The sequence below is a fragment of the Rhinolophus sinicus genome, chromosome 14 (genome assembly GCF_057876585.1).
Source record: "Rhinolophus sinicus isolate RSI-liver-muscle chromosome 14, RSI-T2T, whole genome shotgun sequence".
NCBI lineage: Eukaryota > Metazoa > Chordata > Mammalia > Chiroptera > Rhinolophidae > Rhinolophus > Rhinolophus sinicus.
Genome location: NC_142514.1, coordinates 144,069,785 through 144,078,205, shown reverse-complemented (window position 1 = coordinate 144,078,205; position 8,421 = coordinate 144,069,785).

Here is an 8,421-nt window from a genome sequence, read left to right as displayed (position 1 = left end):
GAAGGTGAAAAAAGTGAAGGCATTAAGAAATATAAATTTATAGTTAATACAGTATGGGAAATATAATCAACAACGTTGTAAAGATCATGTAAGGTGCCAGATGGGCACTGGATTTATCAGGGGGATCACGTCATAGACTGTGTAGATGTCTGACCAATGTACTATACACTGGAAGAGCTGAAGTAGAAAAATATTGAATGTCAATTGTAACTAAATATATAAGTATATACAGCTACGGGATGTGACTATATATACTTATATACTTATATTATAGGGAAGATAGTCAATAGTATTGCAACAGCTGTATAAGAAGTCAGAGGGATAGTAGCTTGGGGGATGGTTTATCAGTTTATGAGGGGTTTAAATGTTTAACTATTATGTTGCTTTGTACACCTGAAACTAATAAAAAAAAATCAAACAACAAGAAAAAAAAAATCAAAGGCGAGATAAAGAGCTTCCCAGACAAGAAAAAGCAAAAAGAGGTCATCTCCACCAATCCAGTATTACCAGAAATGTTAAAGGGACTTCTTTAAAAAGATGAAGAAAGGCGGTGGGGGTAAAGAACATAAAGATGAATTATAAAATGGCAATAACTGTAAATGGACTATATGCTCTAATCAAAAGACATAGGGTAGCTGAATGGATAAGAAAACAGGACCCATATATATGTTGTCTACTAGAGGCCCCCTTTAGATCAAAAGACACACAGACAGAGAGATTCTGGTCAAGATGGCACAATAGGTAAATGCTGGGCTTACTGTCTCTCATGACCACATCAACATTACAACTAAACTACAAAACAACCATCATTGAGAATAACCTAAAAGCTTGCTGAATCAAAGCCCTACAACTAAGAACATGTCGAAGAAGCCACCTCGAGACTGGTAGAAGAGACAGAGATATGGAATGGGCTGGTCGCACACTCGCATGCGACCATTAAAAATTGGGAGGGATATCTTGGCTGCAGAGGTCCCCGCCAGAGAAGTGAGAGACCCCAGTCCCATCCTCCCCCCAGAGCATGGTTGTAGTGCAGGGGAGAGAAGTCCCCATAATCTCTAGTTGCGAAAAACATCAGATTTGACTGATTAGGATCTAGGGCAGCTGGATTCTCAGCCAGACCTCTTAAAGGGACTGAACAAAGACTTATGAATTGACAGAATCACTGGTTCTGAGCTCCAGTACTGGGGCAGCAGCTGGAAAAGCGGCAGGACATAGGATGGGGAACTGAGTTGTCTGGCGTGGGATGGGGCTAGATGGGTAGCTTTCTCCTAGACAGAGGAATTGGCAGAGTCCATTGTTTCTCTGTTGGTCCCTCCCCCTTCCCAGCAGGCAGACGCAGGGGGCCGCCATATCTGAGTCTCCATCAAGCTGGCTAATGCCATTCGTTCACCACGCCCCACCCAAATTTCAGGCATACCCAAACCACTTCCAGTGGCTTTTGCATACAAACTGCCTGCCTTAGCTTATGCTGCATACTTTCCTCGGGTCTCCAAAGGTTTGCAGAACCCACACAAGCAGCATCTTGCTTGAGCATGTCCTGTACCTCTGGATGTACGCCTGTATGCCCTAAGCCCAGTACTAGTGTAAGCTGGCCTTGGTTCACAGCTTGGCCTCTGAATGCACTTTCAAGCATGGCACAGGTGGCAGGCTTCTGCAGATTTCTTGTGGCTCCTGCAGGCTGGCCCCAGGTAGGGCAAGGGCTGCAGCTGAAATTGACCTGCAGTAGATTCGCTCCAAGGTGGTCCTCAGGCTGGCTCCCCCAGGGGCCAGCTTTGAAACAAGCAGGAGCATCACCCAGCTGCATCTAAGAACAACACACTCAAGGGGAAAACTGGGCAGGCACCAAGGCCCTGCTAAGGCAGATCCTGCTCTATAGGGTCAGTCCCTGCACCATAATTCCTCAACTGTAGTCACGAACAGTCCTCATAACCAATGAACCTGAGAGCCAATCCCTCCCACTGATATGCAAATAGCAACCAAAACTCAACTATAACAGGAGGTTACACACAACCCACACAGGGACCTGGTCAGATGACCAGGAAAGCTGTGCCACTTAGCCCAATAGCACACCTACAACCGAAGACCACTCTACTGAGACCAGAAGACACAGCAGCTCTATGTATTACATAGAAAGAAACACAGAGAGGCAGCCAAAATGGGGAGACAAAGAACTATGTCCCAAATAAAAGAATAGAACAAAGTTCCAGAAAAAGAACTAAGCAAAATGGAGACAGGCAATCTACCAGAAATCAGAGATTAAAATACTGGCTATAAGAATGCTCAATGATCTGAGTGAGAACTCAACAAAGAGATAGGAAACATAAAAATAGAGATAGAAAACATTAAAAAGAACCAGTCAGGAATGAAGAATACATTAGAGGGAATCAACAGTAGATTAGATGAAGCAGAAGATCAAATCAGATTTGGAAGAGAACACTCAATCAGAACAGCAAAAAGAAAAAAAAAAATCCAAAACATGGCGACAGTTTAAGAGGCCTTGAGGACAACAACAAGCATACCAACATTTGCATAATAGGGATACCAGAGGAGAAAGGAGAGAGCAAGGGATTAAAAATCTATTGATGAAAAATGAAGAAAAAATTTCCTAACCTGGTGAAAGAAATAAGTATACAAGTCCAAGAAGTGCAGACAGACCCAAACAAAATGAACCAAAACAGAACCACACCAAGACACATCATAAATAAAATGGCAAGTGTTAAAAACAAAGAAAAAATCCTAAAAGAAGCAAGAGAAAGGCAAGTAGTCATTTACATGGGAGCTCCTACAAGAGTGTCAGCTGATTTCTCAACAGGAACTTTGCAGGCCACAGGGACTGGCACAAAATATTCAAAGTGTTCAAAAGCAAGGACCTACAACCAAGGCTACTCTATCCAGCAAAACTGTCATTTAGAATCAGAGGACAGATAAAGAGCTTCCCAGACAAGAAAAGTCTAAAGGAGTTCATCTCCACCAAATCAGTATTACTAGAAATGTTAAAGAAACTTCTTTAAGAAAAAGAAGGTGTGTGTTTGGGGCGCTGGAAGAACATAAAGATGATTAATAAAATGGCAATAACTATGTACTTATCAACAATCACTTTAAATATAAATGGATTAAGTGCTCCAATCAAAAGACATAGGGCGGCTGAATGGAGAAGAACATAAAACCCTTACAAATGTTGCCTACAACAGACTCACTTCAGATTGAAAGATACACACAGACTGAAAGCAAAGGGATGGAAAAAGGTATTTCCTAAAAATGGAAATGGAAAAAAACAGCTGGTGTAGCAATGCTTATATCAGACAAAATAGATTTAAGAACAAAGGCTATAACAAGAGACAAAGATGGACCCAGTAATTGCAGTTGGTATGTATCTGAAGAAATCCAAAACACTAATTCAAAGATATATGCATCCTTATGGTCAGTGCAGCATTATTTACAATAACCAAGATATGGAAGGACCTAAGTGTCCATCAATAGATGAATGGATAAAGAAGAAGTTGTACATATATACAATGGAATATTACTCAGCTATAAAAAAGAATGAAATCTTGACATCTGCAGCAACATGTATGGATCCAGAGGGTATTACAGTAAGTGAAATAAGTCAGAAAGAGAAAGACAAATACCATATGATTTTACTTATATATGGAATCTAAAAAACCAACCAAACAAAAAAGAAATAAACAAACAAAAGAGAAACAAATTCATAGATACAGAAAACATTCTGATGGTTGCCAGATGAGAGGATGTTTGGAGTAGGTGGGTGATAAAGAGAAAGAGATTAAGATGTGCAAATTGGTAGTTACAAAATGGTCATGGGGATGTAAATATTCCCTATGTACAGCATAGGGAATATAGTCATCAATATTGTAATAACTATGTATGGTATCAAATGGGTACTAGCTTTTTCAGGGTGATCACTTCATAAGTAATATAAATATCTAACCACTATGTTGTAACCTGAAACTAATATAATATTGTATGTCAACTGTAATTGAAAAATTAAAAATAATTTTTAAAAAATAATAAATAAAACTTTCCTGAGGTAAATTAAAGTCCTAAAACTTTCTCAAGTGACCAAATTGTTTTATTTTCTTTGGCTTCTTTTCTCTTTTTTCTTTCTTTTTTTTTATTTTTTATTTTATTTTATTTGTGGAGTGGCAGGAGTGAGAGGAGGCACTCCAGAGAGAAAAAGTGAAATAGGCTCCCTGTCCCTTGCAACTCTAGGCCCTACAGTCACTGCCTTCTTCCCCAGGCAGTGCTCAGACCTACCACCACGGCCACAGCAGCACCTCACAGCCTGTCCAATGTTTTACTTTTTATTTAGTTAATGTTTTTGTTTTCACATTGTCTCAATTTAAAATTAAACCTAAAAAAGTTCTCATACTGATAAAAGCTTATAGATGGTAATATTAAAATCAGGCAAAAAACAGATGCGTGCAGTTATTGCTTATACTCGGTACTGTACTTAAGGGACTAAATAGCTGAGAATGAAAAAAAAAGAAAAAAAGAAGAAGTATGTGAAGAGTAATCAAACTTGTCTATATTTGTAGATATGTGCTTTTATGTTTAAAAAAACATCAATTTTTATAATTAAAAAGCAATGTTGTTAAACATAAGATCAATGTACAAAAATTAATTGCATTTCTGTAATCAACCACAAATAGAAAATTTATTATTTAGAATTACTATTAACAATCGTATTAAAAAAACTGTAAGCTAGAAATAAATCTAGAAAACCGTATACACGATATTATGGATAAAACTATAAAATTTGTTGAAAGATAGAGTAAATATAGTAAATGGAGATACATACGATATTACTAAAAAGACTCAGTTTTCTGCAATTTGATTCATTAGATCAATTCAATTGCAATCAAAATTCTAACACAATTTTTGTCATAGAGAACAAACTACTGTATTGCTAAAAGATCTATGAGAGGAAAAAGAGCCTAGAACAGTGGTTCTCAACTGGGGCAATTTTGCCACCTCTCCAATATTTGGCAATGTCCAGAAACATTTTGATTATAACAACTGATAGAACCAGGGAAGGTGATTACTACTGACCTCTAGTGCGTAGAAGCCAGGGATGCTGCTACCTATCATTCAGTACACAAGACAGCATTCCCCCACACACACACCCCGCCCACTGCCCGCTATAAAGAATGGTCTGGGCCAAAATGTCAATAGTATCAAGAATGAAAACCTTTGGCTTAGAATTACCAAGACAATATTGAAATAAAAGTGAGGTGATGATTTTGCTTATCATATATAACATTTCATTATAAAGCCATAGTAATTAAAACTGTGTGTTTTTGTCACCAAAATGGACAAATAGATCAAAGTAACAGAATAGAGTCTCAGTAGTCCTCTGGGGGTGATGAAGAAAAGGACAGGAGATTGTGAAGCGATATACTGGTAGACAAAATATGTCGGTAATACTTTTCTTAAGTTAGGTGGTGAGTACACACGTTTGAATTATGATGTTCTTTTTTGTACTAACTAAAATAATAATATTTAAGGGAATCTGTAGCAACTTACTAAACTAAGTGGACAGATAAGATGTGGGTACTACTCAGTCCAAATCAAATGAATGGAAATTCTGTATAAAATATCAGAAAACTATAGACTAGAGCGGTAAGAAAAATGTGTAACTTCCAATTCTAGAACAGAATAAGAAAATCAAATAGACAGTGACAAACAGGAGTTATCAATTCCATAGCTCATGAGTGTTTGTGGCCCAGACAAAAGTACTAGAAACTTGGAGTCAAGACCATAATGCTAATGTAAGAATGGAGGTGGGTCCTCAGACCACTACAAATTGGGAAAGTTAGATTTGAGCCCCTACAAGGAAGCCAGTGCCTTCAAGAATGTTCCCTTCCTTCTACATAAGGGGGATTAGGAATTACTGCTCCCTGGGATGGCAAAGAAGTGAAGATACTTTCTGCCTTTTGGGGACCAGGGATAGCAATGAGGTTATCCTTCAGGAACGGAAATTTCAGGCCTGGGCCCCATGCAGATGTGTGGCTTTAAACTACCTTCTTGTCAGTGTTAACTCAAAACTGATACGGTAAAAAAGAAAATGTCCTTATACATTGACCCCTCTGGGACTCTGGGAGGTGCAAAATGCAAAACCACCTTGTAAGGACAGTTACAATTCATGGATCTCAGAAACGCCACAATTAAAATCTACAAAATTATGTGTTCACCATCCAGAGTCAGTTCTCCTTCCATCACCATATATTTGATTCCGTTTACTCTCATCTACCACCACCCTGACTCCTTACCCTCTGGTAACCACTAAACTATTGTCTGTGTCTATGAGTTTTCGTTTCTTTCTTTGTTTGTCTTGTTCCTTTGTTGTTTTTAGTTTTATATCCCACATAACAGTGATATCAAATAGATGATGTATTACAGAATTGTACACCTGAAACCCATGTAACTTTACTAACCATTGTCATCCCAATAAACTTTAATTTTTTTCCAAACAAACATCAATTTTTATTTCTTGAGATCTCTATACTGTTACAAAGATAATTTCATTACATTAAGTATTTTATAATTGTCTGCCAATTAAATATTTCCATGGTAATTTATCATTCTATATTTATGAAACAAGAATGGGAACACAATGAAAGGCTAAAATTAAGTACTGACAAACTGTAAAGTTTGTGACTGCTTTGGATAACATTGACACAGCCTTAGCACTGTGTTTCCCTGAAAACAAGACCTAACTCTAATGCATCTTTTGGAGCAAAAAATTAATATAACACCCGGTGTTATGTTATGTTATGTTTTATGTTATGTTATGTTATGTTATGTTATGTTGTTATGTTATATTATATTATATTAAAGACCCAGTCTTATATTAGTAAAATAAGACCGGGTCTCATACTAATTTTTGCTCCAAAAGATGCATTACAGCTGTCTGGCTAGGTCTTATTTTCAGGGAAACATGATATGTCCATATCCTCCTCTCTTTCTTTTTATTACTATCAGGTGTACAAAACAATGTAATAGTTAGACATTTACACCCCCATAAAATGATAACCCCACCCCCCAATCTACTACCCCTTTAACAACGTATATAGCTGTTACATGCAATTCCATTGACTCTATTCCCTATGCTGTACTTCACATCCCATAATTTTATATATATATATATATATGCATATATATACATATTTATGTATATATATTAAATTATAGTTGACATTCAATATTATTCAGCTTCAGCTTTAGGTGTACAGTGCAGTGGTCAGGAATCTACATTATCCATGAAGAGGTCTCCCTAATAAGAAAAGTGCCCATTTGACACCCTATTTTAATTATAAATAAATAAATAAATAAATAAATAAAATTAGCAAACCTTAAAAAATAAATTAAATTAAATTTAAAAAATTAGGAAACCTTAAAAAAAATCTACAAAATTAAGTAACCACAGCTGAAGATGAGTGCAAATTGAAAAAAAAATATCCAAACTGCATATATAAATGAACCACCATTAATGGAGAATTATCATACACAATAAAAAGATAAAATGCACACACTAGAAATAATGAAACAATCCAAAATAGATTGTAAACATATCAATGGTATTGTAATAGCTATGTACGGTGTTAGATGGGTAGCAGACTTGTTGAGGTCATCACTTTGTGAGGTGTGTAAATGTCTAATCACTATGTGGTTTTGTACACCTGAAACTAATAATAACAAATAAAAATAAAATAGATCGTAAACAAATACGCTTAAAGTGATTAAAATACAAAAGCAATAATGTTAACAATAGTGAATTTAAAAAGAGAGTATGAAAGCAAAATAATATTAAAAAGAACTCAATAAAAATAAAAAACGCTACTACTACTGAATCAATGGGGCAAGAGGAGATAATATGAAAACCAGCCAATAAGTGAAGTGATAATTACTGAGAATTTTCCAAAATTAAAGAAAACAATATTCTTTACTTTTTAAAAGCACACTGGGGGTAAATTAGAAAAAATAAAAAACAATTATAACCTAGAAATATTTTAGTGGTAGTAGTCATTGTAGTATTATTATCTAACATTTTTAAGCATTTGCTATAACTCAGGAGTTATTGTAAGTTCTGCATATATTTGACTAACACTGGCAACAACTTATGAAGTAAGGCTATTGTTATCTCCACTTACAGATGAATAAACTGAGGCACACAGAGTTTAGGTAACGTGTTCAACACCAGGAAGTATGATTGTTAGAAGACATATTGCAACCTGTTGAAGACAGAGAAAATTTGTCTTCAAATTTTGTAAAAAGAAAAGAAAGATTTTCTACAAAGTAATGAAGATTAGGCTGAAGGCCGACTTCCCAATAGAAAAATAGAAAGCCGAAGACAATACTGTCTTCAAGTATTGAGATAAGAGAGATATCAAGCTAGAAATC